The sequence below is a fragment of the Halichoerus grypus genome, chromosome 10, assembly GCF_964656455.1.
Source record: "Halichoerus grypus chromosome 10, mHalGry1.hap1.1, whole genome shotgun sequence".
In the NCBI taxonomy this organism is placed as follows: Eukaryota; Metazoa; Chordata; class Mammalia; order Carnivora; family Phocidae; genus Halichoerus; species Halichoerus grypus.
This window is the reverse complement of record NC_135721.1, coordinates 85,480,961-85,493,868: the sequence shown is the minus strand read 5'-3', so window position 1 is coordinate 85,493,868 and position 12,908 is coordinate 85,480,961.

Below are 12,908 nucleotides of genomic sequence, written 5' to 3'. Positions count from 1 at the left end.
CAGTTAAATATTTTAAAGAAATATAATTGATATTTTAGGAGAAGATATACAATGGACTATAAAATAATCAGTTAAAACCAAAAAAAGGCAAAAAAAGGAAATAAAAGAAAACCAAGTACAACGAATAGAAAATAGTTACAAACATGGTACATATTAATTCAACTGTATCAGTATCTTTTTAAATATAAATGGTCTAGATACACCAAATAAAAGATGAAGATTTTTAGAATGGGTATGTTGTCTTTAAGAAATTTACATTAAATATAAAGATTCAGCTAGGTTAGAAGTTAAAATCTGGAGAAAGACATACCATGCTAACAGCTATCAAGAGAATGTTGTAATAACTATATTAATTTCAAACAAAGCAGACTTCAGAACAACAAAAATTATCAGGGAGAAAGAGACACATTACACACTGATGAAGAGGTCGATTGCCTAAGAAGACAAAGCAATTCACAATGAACAGCTAATAATGAAGTGTCAAAATATAAGAAGCAAAAACTGATAGAACTATAAGGAGAAATAGATGAATCCACTGTAATGTTTGGAGACTTCCAACATTGTTTTCAGGAATTGATAGATCAAATAGGCATTATATAAGATTATAATTGACCTGACCAGTCCTATCATTAATTTTAAGTAATTGACACTTATAAAATACTAAGTTCAACAACAGCAGAATATACATTCCTTTCAAGATCAAAGGGGACATTCACAAGATAAACACATTCTGGATCACATAATACTCATTAAAAATTTAAAAGAATAGAAATAATACAAAGTATATTTTGAGACCACAATGGAAATTAACTAGGAATCAATAACAAAAAGATCTCTAGAAAAATTCTAAAATATCTGGAGGTTAAACAACACACTTCTATTTTTTTTTTTTTTTTTTTAAAGATTTTATTTATTTATTTGAGAGAGAGAGAGAATGAGAGAGAGCACATGAGAGGGGGGAGGGTCAGAGGGAGAAGCAGACCCCCTGCCAAGCAGGGAGCCCGATGCGGGACTCGATCCAGGGACCCCAGGATCATGACCTGAGCCGAAGGCAGTCGCTTAACCAACTGAGCCACCCAGGCGCCCTAAACAACACACTTCTAATAACACATTGGTCAAAGAAGTCTCAAGAAAAATTTAAAAAATATTTTTAACTAAAGGCAATTATAAATACTTTTATCAAAATTTGTACAATACAGCAGTACAGCAATAGTAATGTTTAATGAGAAATGTAAACCTTAGAAGTTGTGTATTAGAAAAGAAGAAAGATCTAAAATCAATAATCTAAGCTTCTACCTTAATAATCTAGAGAAAGAGGGGTAACACAGCCCTAAATCAAACAGAAAAAACAGAAATAATAAAAGTCAGAGTGTAAATCAATGACATTGAAAACAAAAAACCAATAATGAGAATCAACACAACTGAAAGCTGCTTTTTTTGGGGGGGGAGATCAATTAAGTTGATAATCCTCTAACAATGCTAACCAAGAAAAAAATGAGAAGTCTCAAATTTCTAATATCATAAATGAAAGTGGAGCTTTTACAATGATACTATGACTGTTAAAAGAATAATAAAGGAATACTATGAACAAATACATACATGACCACAAATTTGATAATTAAGTGAAGTATAATAATTCCTTAAAAAGATGCACACTACCAAAATTCACACCAGAGAAATAGGTCAGGTGCACTGCCTGTAACTTTTAAAGACTTTGAAATGATAATTAATATCCTTCCATAAAAAAAGCACCAGGCCAAAATGGTTTCACTGGTGAATACTACCAAGCATTTTAGAAAGAATTTACGCCAATTCCCCACAATCTCTTAAGAAAAAAACAACAAAACAAAAACAAACAAACAAAAAACAGGGTAATGCTACCTGACAAATTCTATGTGCTAGCTTTACCCTACCCTAGTACCTAAATTAGATAAATGCATTACAAGAAAGGGCAACTACACAAGCCAATTTCTCTTAGGGACAGAGAAGCAAATATCCTCTACAAAATATTAGCAAATCCAATCCAATAATGTATAAAAATTATGGTGTGTACCACAACCTACTGGGATTTATTTCACATGCAAGTCTGTTTCAGCACTCAAAAATCAATCAATACAATCCACCATATCAGCAGGTTAAAGAATAAAGATCATAGGATCATAATAATTAATGTAAAAATAGCATTTGTCAAAATTCAATGGCCATTCCTGAAAACAAAACAAACAAACCTCAGCAAACTGTAAATAGAGGGAAACATACTGAACTTGACAAAGGACATCTAAAAATATTTTGCAGTTAACATGATTCCTAATCTTGAGAAACAAGATGGTTTTCCAAGTAAGATTAAGAGTGAGACAAGGATGCTCTTCCTCATACCTATGCATCATGCTGCAAATCTTAACTATGGTAATAAGACATGCAAAATGCATGTAAAGTATACAGATTGGGAAGGAAGGAATAAAAGTCTTTCTTCATAGATGACTTGATTGTCTATGTAGACTATCTAAAGAATCAGCAAAATACTCTTGGAATTTATGTGAGCATACCAAGGAAGCAGGATACAAGATAAATATTGAAACATCAACTGCTTTCTTATAGGTATAAACAAAGGAAAATACAAAATTTGAAATGAAAAAATCACTTACTTAGTACGAAATTTTAGATAAGTTTTAATTTTATCTATTCTGGGAAATAATTTTTAGATGAAACACCCAAAGCATGGCCCATGAAAGAAAAATTTGATAAGTTGGATTTTATTAAAATTTAAAACTCCTATTAAGGGAATAAAAAGACAAGGCACAGACTGGGAGAAAGTATTTGTAAAACATGTATATCATAAAAGGCTTTGTATCCATCCTGTACAAAGAACTCTTAAAGCTCAATAAGAAAATGAACAACCCAGTTTAAAAAAATGGATAAAGGATCTGAGTACGTATACCAAAGAAGATGTACAATGACCAATACACATACGAAAAGATGTTCAATTCAATTTGTCTTTAGGAGATGGAAATTTAAACATGAATGAAATAATACTACATATTTATTAGAATAACTAAAGTTTTTTTTTTTTTTTTCTTGACAATATCAATTACTGGTGAGGATATGGAGCATCAAAAGCTCTCATTGCTTGTTGGTAGAATGTAAAGTGCTGCATACACTTTTGAGGAAAGCTTGGCGGTTTCTTCTGAAATGAAACACAATCTTAACATGTGATTTAGAAATCTCACTCTTTAGTATTTACCCAAAGGAGTTGACAGACTTACCATACAACCCGGCAATTGCATTCGTTTAGGTATTTACCCAACTGATTTGAAAACTTATATCCTCACAAAAGCTTGCCATGTGAATATTTGTAACAACTTCATTCATAATTACCAAAAACTGGAAGCAACCTTCAATAGGTGAGTGGATGCAAAAATATGTTGTGTCCATACAGTAAAATATTATGCAGCAATAAAAAGGAATGAGCTCTCAAGCCAGGAAAAGACATAGAGGAAATTAAAATATGCATGGTTAAGTCTCAGTGATTCCAAATGGGAGGATCCCATTTATAAGATATTCTTAAAAGACTTTAGAACCAGTAAAACTTTAGAAGCACTTAAAACATTTATTTAATTTAGGTATTAGGATAGGGTAAAGCTAGCACATAGAATTTGTTAGGTAGCATTACTCTGTTTTTTGTTTGTTTGTTTTTGTTTTGTTGTTTTTTTTCTTAAGAGATTGTGGGGAATTGCTAGGGTTTTGGTGGAGCGAGGAGAACAGATTGAATTGATGGAGGGCAGGGTTTTTTGTTTTTAATCCAATTGCCTTATCGGTGTGTTTCCTTATACTTTGCAACTGTTACCATAGATGAATGACTCCAGCACAATTGTGAAAGACTATTCTTTCACTTTTAATTATCTTGGTATCTTTGTTAAACAGTAATTGAGTTATGTCTGTATCTGCACTGACTCAGGGTTTTGGGTTTTTTTGTTTTGTTTTGTTTTGTTTTTGTTTTTGTTTTTTAAGGGCAGTGAAGTTATTCCCTACGATACTGTAATTGTGGATACATGACACTTGCTTTAAAAAAAAAAAAAAAGCATTGAATTTTATAGCACAAAGTGTGAACCTTAATGTATTTAAATGAAAAAAAAATCATTTAGGAAGTCAAGAGAGTTTGAGGATGGTATGCAGAATGTGTGAAAATGATTTAATTGTACTACAAATGTATGCAATTACCTCACTGAATGGGGTAGGGGAAAAGGTGCTGATGTGGGTAGCTTTAAAAATGATGCTCTCCAGGAAAAAAAAAAAAGAAAAAGAAAAAGAAAAGAAAAGAAATGAGTAGGGTCTGCAACACTAAAGGCAAATTGAACCCTACAGAAGCACTGTATCCTAGTAAGGTCCTCAACACCAACGAAAAGCCTTTGAAACAGCCACAGCCAAAAGGAAGCCAAGGAGATATGATGACTCAATGTAACATGGGACAGAAAAGCACATCATTACAAACTAAAGAAAATCCAAAAAAGGTGTGGACTTCCATAATAGTATTACATCAGTTTGGCTTGTTAATTGTAGCCAATGTAGTGTAAGATGTTAATAACACAGAAATTGTGGATATATGGGAACTCCTATAATCTTTCTGTATATCTAAAGCCCTTCTAAAATTTTTTTAATGCAAGGAATGATTTAAATTTGAATTTGGATAATGAGTGACTTTTAGTATAAGTATGCCCCATGGAATATTTGGGACATATGTATTCTGGAAATAGTCAACTTGTCTGGAGTTTGTATCTAACCAAGCATCTGTATTTTATGTAGCAACCTTAAAAAAGGAAAGGGAAGGGAAGGGGAGGGGAGAGAAAAGAAAGAGAAGAGAAGAGAAAGAAGAGAGAGAAGAGAAGAGAAGAGAAGAGAAGAGAAGAGAAGAGAAGAGAAGAGAAGAGAAGAGAAAACCAAATGGGTATTGAATTAAAGACTTATCAGTGAAAGAAAGCTCTAAAAAAGAAGTCCAGAATTTTACTGGAGAAATTCATTCCTTTGACTTTTTATGAAGCAGGTCCTGGCATAAGGAAGTCCTTGCTGAGTCCTTCCAATACAGCTGTTGGCTTCTAGGTGCTTTTCAAGTGGCATTGTCAAGGTAGAAGGTTATTTTCAGAGGATTGACAGGACTGTAGAATGCAGAGGGGCAGAAGCAAATATATGGGCGGTATCCTCTAAAGTTTAATCTGTACATTGAAAGAGAAAATATATAGGCATCTAGAGTTGAACAGGGATTCTAGTGAAGATTATTTAAGAGCATTCCTGTGTGTGAACGTCAACTGAAATCCAATTCTGGTATTCACTTTTAATCATTTCATACTGTTCAAGGGATAGAAAAAAGGGCTAGATGTATCTAACAAGGAAATCTGTTTCTCTTTTCTCATTCAGACTGAAGACTTTTCTCTTTTCTTCTAGATTCTCCTGATCCTTGTTTTGTACATCTTACTGTTCCAGCATACATTGATGCCGTTCAAGTCTATCCAGGTCTAAACTCCAGTGTTCATGTCTGTGATGCAGGCCTAAATTATGAGCTGTGGAGAAATCCTCTAGTGGTCTCGATAGCAGCTTCTCTAGCTTCTCAGTTGTTTCCGAAACATATCAAGCTCACTGCTGCCTCGGGGCCTCACTCTTCCTTGGTGGAATGTTCCACATCTCCTCTATCAGCAGAGTTCTTTGCTCACTTTCTTCAGACGTTTTCTCAACTGTCACCTTCTCAGGCAGGCCTGAGCACCACCATGCTGGGTATCTCTTGTATTTCTTTATGCTTTGTTTTTCATCTTTAGCAATAACCACTAAGAAACCATTGATGTTTGCTTATGTATCTTAGTTATTGTATAGATCTTGCACCGGAATAGATATTGCATGAGAGCAGGATTCTTTTCTTTGTATCCTTACTGTATATGATATCCTGCACACAGTAAGTTCTTAATAAATATCTGTTGAATGTTGAATGGATGTGCGGACTTTATTTTTTTTTAAAGATTTTACTTATTTTTTCAAGAGTGCGGCAAAGGGAGAAACAGGCTCCCTGCTGAGCAAGGAGCCTGATGCGGGCCTCGATGCAGGATTGGATCCCAGGACCCCTGGATCACGACTTGAGCCAAAGGCAGAGGCTTAACGGTCTGAGCCACCCAGGCACCCTTGTTGTATGGACTTTAAATAGCCTAGTTCTCACCAACTCATTGACAAAATAACTGTCAGTTACTATCTATTCTAGAATGACATATTTCTATGTGTTCACCATCCCTCAACTTTCTAATGTTGACTCTGCATCAGGTGTATGCTTTGTCTTTGCTCTTCTGTGGCAGTGGGAGTTGCTGGATGGGTAGAACGTGGGGCAGTTCCAAAACTGCCACATGAGAGAAGCTTAGCAGAATGACAGAGGGACTAATAAAGAAAAAGTTCATTCAGAGAAAGTTGAGGGAAGCAAGAATTAGAAATGAAAGGGTAAATTTGGATTATATTTTGAAAAGTAAAATGTCCTTTACATCATACTCAATGGTCAAGCATGCGAGGCTTTTAGACAGAAGGTGATTCTATTAAATTGGGATTTTTTTCTGGTGACCGGGAAGAAGCTAGATTGAGCATGGAGAGACAGGAGGCATGAGGATAATGTTTCCACAACACGATTAATTTATTTTAAAAGGTGAACTTAAAGAAGTCAATGAGTTTCCATCTGGATTTTTCTTGGTTTGGAAATCTCAAGTTCCTAACAGATTTTATCATGACCTTTGTGTATTTTTGAGTTAGCAAGCCCTGACAGAAAATAAAACTATACTTGAAATATTAAAAAAATATATTTCAAGTGGTGATAGAACATTTTCTTTGTTGTAAGGACATTTTACCAATCTGCATAGAAATACTCAAAGTCTGGAGAGTTTCCTCCGTTTCGTTGAGGTTTCTACCATCTGCATTTTGAATTTTGGTTATTACAATGGAACAGCTTTGTGGCCCTACTCAGATTTTCAACATCTGCCTCATTTATTTATGTTTTCTCTTTTTCTAATATCCAGGTTGAATTGAGTTTTAATGGATGGCATTGATGTTAACTTTGCCTTCTATTCAAAAATAAACTTTTTTTAATATGAATCTATATTTTTCCTCTTACTCCATCCACTTGCTGGCAAGTAGGCATTTTGTAAAATGTAATTATTACAGAGGAGCAATGCTGTTCTTTATTTAGCACAATTTACCTATTGCAGAGCACAGGGTACAGTTCTATAATGCATAATAATCATAATGGGTTACATAGACCCTCTCGGCTAGCTCTATTTTTGCATATGATTCATTTTAATTTTAGAAGCACAAAAGGGATTATGTCTCTATTGGAATGTCTTGAGTAAGCCCTACAGCAGGGAGCTGCAATGTCATTTGTTCTATGAAAAGCATGCATTCATCCATTATGGACTGAGTCGAAAATATAAATATAAGATACTGAAGGCTCTCTTGTTAAGAAACCGGTCATATGCATTTTTCGCCTACTTTTTAATAACCAGTACACGTTTTCCCATGCAAATCATTTATTTCATAAGTAAGATCCAGCAGTTGAAACTCAAATTGGAAACTGACTTAAAATCATTACCCCCATCTTCCTTCTTCAGACATCTCCCAGCTATTTGTGACATTCTGAGCAAGGCGGTCTATGGTCTCCATTTTTTATTTGGATCACAAAAGTTTTTGTTAAAGCTAAGCTCTCAACAGAATTATTGTGTCCACTTTCTTAAAAATTTTCTCAATTTTATTGAAATTCTTTTCATTTGCCTTCTGACTTTCAGTCATGAAAACAGAGGTTAATAAGATAAATTGCCTTTTAAAGGATGAGATCTATAATGACTGGTAGTGACTGATGGAATTTGAGATACTTAATATGGAAATGAGAAGATGCTTGCAAGTGACCAAAAGGATGGAAAAACATACCACACAAATCTTTACCAATAGGAAGCTGGAATAGCAATATGTTTATCATAAAATAAAAATTTAAAGCTAAACACGGGTGCCTGGATGGCTCAGTTGGTTAAGTGTCTGCCTTCGGCTCAGGTCATGATCTCCGGGTCTTGGGATTGAGCCCTGTGTCGGGCTCCCTGCTCAGCGGGGAGTCTGTTTCTCCCTCCCTCTCTGCCTGCCGCTCCCCGTGCTTGTGCTCTCTCTCTCTTTCTCTCTCTCTGTCAAATAAATAAATAAAATCCTTAAAAAAATAAAGTTAAACAAATTGACCTCCCAATATGGAGAGCAGACAAGTGACATTACAAAATAAATAGACAAATTTACAGTAAATATGGGAGATTTTACATAGGTCTACCAATAACTTGTAGGTAGAGCAGACAAATAACTTATGATAGCATGAAAGGCTTGGAAAGCGGAAATGTGATCTAATAGATCATTGATAGAAACCTGCAATGAACAAAGGGAGACTATGTCCTCCATATAAGTCACATGACACATTTATGGAAGCCTTACAAAATATTTTTTAAATGGTTAAATACTAGGTCACAAAGAAGGTCTAAAAAATTTCAGAGAATTGATGCAATGCAAACCAATTTTTTTGGCTAAAAGGCAATTAAACTGGAAATTAACAACAACAACAATAATAATCATACAAATAATCCCATTATGATTGCCAGCTTTCAGGATTGCCCCAATGATCCTTGATTTCTGGGATTTGGCTTTTGTGTATCATCCTTTCCACATTGTGTTATAGTTGGTCTGGGTCACTGGTAGATTATGACCAGAGTTATGGTATGTCCTTTCCATGACTTAAGTAATAGAGGGCATCAAGGCATTCTTTTTGCTATCTCTTGGATTACTTCCTCTGAAGGACCAGGGAGCAGCTCAATGAGGAGACACACAGGGTGAGAAACTCAGGGCTCTACTGAAAGCCAGTGAATAATAGGGGTCTCCACAGGACAGCTATGTGAGTGAACCATTTTGGAAGTGTATTTCCCAGCCTACAGCCTTCGAAAAGATGAAGCCCTAGCCAACACTTGATTGAAATTTCACGAGACCCTGAACCAGAACCAGCCAGCTACACCACTCCCAGATTCCTCACATCAGGAACAGTGAGAGATAACAACCATGTTGTTTTAAGCCACTAAGTTTTAGGGGAATTTGTCAGACACCAAGAGATAATTAATACATTCATGCACTTGGAAAATTCAGATTTGATTCCTAAATAATTTCTGGGTCAGATTCTTTTTTACTTATTTTGTGGATTTTTCAAAATTACACTAATGTAATGAAAAGAATACAGTGGTTCTCCACAAACCCATTAGGTATTTTTTTAAATATTCAACATTCAATATTTCATTCAATCTAGGTTCATTTTTCTTGCCACAGTATTTTTTAAATTATTGCTCTCAATATTTAAAAAGTACTTTATAGGGGCGCCTGGGTGGCTCAGTTGGTTAAGCGACTGCCTTCGGCTCAGGTCATGATCCCGGAGTCCTGGGATCGAGTCCCACATCGGGCTCCCGGCTCAGCGGGGAGCCTGCTTCTCCCTCTGACCCTATCCCCTCTCATGCTGTTTCTCTCTCTCTGTCAAATAAATAAATAAACAAAATCTTTAAAAAAAAAAAATAAAAAAAAAAGTACTTTATAAAACAAAACTTTCTATAAAGCAATACTTTATAACACAAAACACAAAAAATGCACATTATTAACCACAAATACTTGTTTTTTTTTAATTAATAAGTAAGGATCTAAAGAAAACAAGACCACAAAACAATTGGATATTCAAATTTCTTGGATTATCTACCAAAAAATTTCTAAGAGGGGTTCATATAGATTAAGGTCTACACACAACATCTTAATATGTCTTTTAAATGTTCTGTACATTGTAATAGATTTCCTCCTTTTTTTGCTTTCCTGTTTACTCGCTGGTGAAATTGAATCCTTTGTCAGTCATAATGCTGAATATGCTGAATATCTGGATTTGGTTGCTTGCTTTCCTATGATGTCATTTCCCTTCTATGTCTTTTCTATTTCCTATCAGCTAGTAGTTTTCATACCTTGAGACTTAGATTTCAGTTCACTGTGTGTGTGTGTGTGTGTGTGTGTGTGTGTGTGTGTATGACAACTGATGGAGATGTCCCCTTTCTATGGCACTGTGTGTGTGTGTGTCAGACTTGAAGTGGTGTACACTTACAATGCATCATCTCAGAGAGCATATGGGAGCTTGTGACTCTCCTTTAGTGCTCTTAAGATTGGTCCCTGGAGGGGCGCCTGGGTGGCTCAGTTGGTTGGGCGACTGCCTTCTGCTCAGGTCATGATCCCAGGGTCCTGGGATGGAGCCCTGCATTGGGCTCCCTGCTCCTTGGGGAGCCTGCTTCTCCCTCTCCCTCTGTCTGCCACTCCCCCTGCTTCTGCTCTCTCTCTCTGTGTCAAATAAATAAATAAAATCTTAAAAAAAAAAAAAAAAAGATTGGTCCCTGGGTTCAGGAATTCATCAGGAATCCCTTTTGGTGGCACCTCCCTTACCAAGTTTGCAAACATTCATCTGATTGCTTTGGTATCTGTGGATAGTAACTCCCCAGATTTGTTATGCATGTAGATTAGCAAATTAGCTGAAATTTTAATTTTAAAATTTCCTTTACCAACGCTGTTTACCCTGCAGGAAATTTTCTTCAGAAAAAACAGGATAAATACTTAATCAAGAATTTCAGTTATTTACCATTTTTTTGAATAACACTAAATGACCAATGAGTGTCTTTTTCTTTTTGGATATCATTTTGAACTCATGATTTTTTTTTTTGCATTTGCCTTTTTGTATTCATTGTAGTGACTATTCTTTTTGATATTCAAACTGTTCCATCTTTGGCTAGTGGAAGCGCTTTCAGACAGGTTAATATATTTTTTGTTTACATGATATCAATATTTATTACCTTCCATGTTTTGGGGGATGTTCTAGGCTTATGTATACATGTCCTGCTCCCAGGCCTGGATTCATCACTTCTCTAGGAACCCCTGGACACTAAAGGTTTCCAGTATTTTTATTTCTCTTTTTTAAAAAGTATGTAGCTAAGCTCAATTTTTAATACACTGATATGAAAAATAAATTCACTAATGACATCAATCAAAAGAGAGAACAAATTTACACATGCGCAAACTGTACAAATCACCATGTTCCTACTTTTGTTTCCCTGCCTTAGAACTACCTGGCCGTTGAATCCACATTGCTCTGCAGGCAACTTTTACAAATACATCACATGGACACAACAGTCCAACTGCATGCAATTATCACCTGCATGTTCATCATCTGCTTGATGAAAAGGCAAGGACAATACTTAAAAACTTTCATTATCTTGGTATCATGTTTTAATCTTCCACTTAGAAAACTGCATTTTATTATTGTCCATGAATGCAGAAGCTTATTTTCACCAGTTCCTGGTTAGTTTGAAGACCAACTTTACTAGAGATTTAAAAAGAAGGGAATACATAGTTTGTGTAACTCATTAGAAAGCTGACTTCCTACATATTCTCTGGCTAGTTCTCCCTTCTACTAAAATAAAAACTTACCTCAATGACAATTCAAATGCTAATTACCCAACTTTATTCATAGGCCCTTTCCCAACTGATTGGCTATTTTCCTGTTCAGAATTAAGGATTATTGAAGCTTGTGTAACAAGGACTTTGTTCTTCATAATTCATTTCCTGTTACTTGCTTATGCAATGAAGCATTGTAATTTGTAGTTTATTACTTCACGGGACTTATAACTTCATTTACTGTACAAAGAAAAGAACAGAGATGAGTCAGGAGTATGAAAAACACTTCCTAGGTAATGAGAAAGTAAATCAACTTATATTTCTTGCAAATTGATGAGTAGAAAGTTTTTACTAATGAGTCCTATAATTCTGACAATGCAGTGTGTATTTACAGAATTCCCCGTTAAGAAATACGTTCATATAAGGTAATCATTATACACTGAGATTAGGTTTCAGGTAAATAAACTCTATACTGAATTATTTCCATAAGAATTCATTTAAAATATCTAGATATGCTTTCATATTGCCGTGTCTCAATAATTTTAAATCCACTAATACTTTTGTGTTAATTCACAACCTCCTTGGGAACTTCCCAGGTATAATCTGAAACTGCTTCTATAAGCACAGGGCAGGGAGAGCACAAAGAAAGAAGTAGGTCACTTCAGATTGGTAGGCGGCAGTTCTGATGAGCATGTCCTGCCATTTCCATTCCTGGATACATACTCAAGAGACATGAGTGAGTATGTCCACTAAAAGGCTTGTACAAGAATGCCCATAATAACCAAAACTGGAAAAAACCTAAATGCCTTTCAATAGGAGAATGGATAAACAAATTCTAATGTATTCATATAATGGAATACTGTGCAGCAATAAAAAAGAACAACTTACTTTTTTGTATGTGTATGACACATATTTTATCTGTATGACATAAACATGGTATGTATATACATGACAATATACATGTATATGTATACATTTGATATATATAATGACATGGGTGAATCTTATAAACACTATGTTGACTGGAAGAAGTAAGATATAAAAAATACACAATATATGCCTCCACTTATAAAAAAATTCAAGAAGTAAAAGCTATAAATGATTATCTTTTAAGAGATCGATATTGACAAACAAAGGGTAGAAGAAAATCTTCAGTGTTACGGAAATGTACTAAATGTTTATCTGGGTGATATTATTGGCTATGTGTTTATGCACAACATTATCAAACTTTATTCTTAATATACTTTGTTCACTTTATTGAATGTAAATTGTGCCCCAGCAAAAGATGGCATAAAGGAGCAGAGTGGTAGGAAAATTATTAAAAGGCTGTCACCGTGACAAAATAACATATGGAAAATATTTGGTTCTTTATTTGCTTCCTAGAAAAAGGACATGTCTTATGTTGAAAT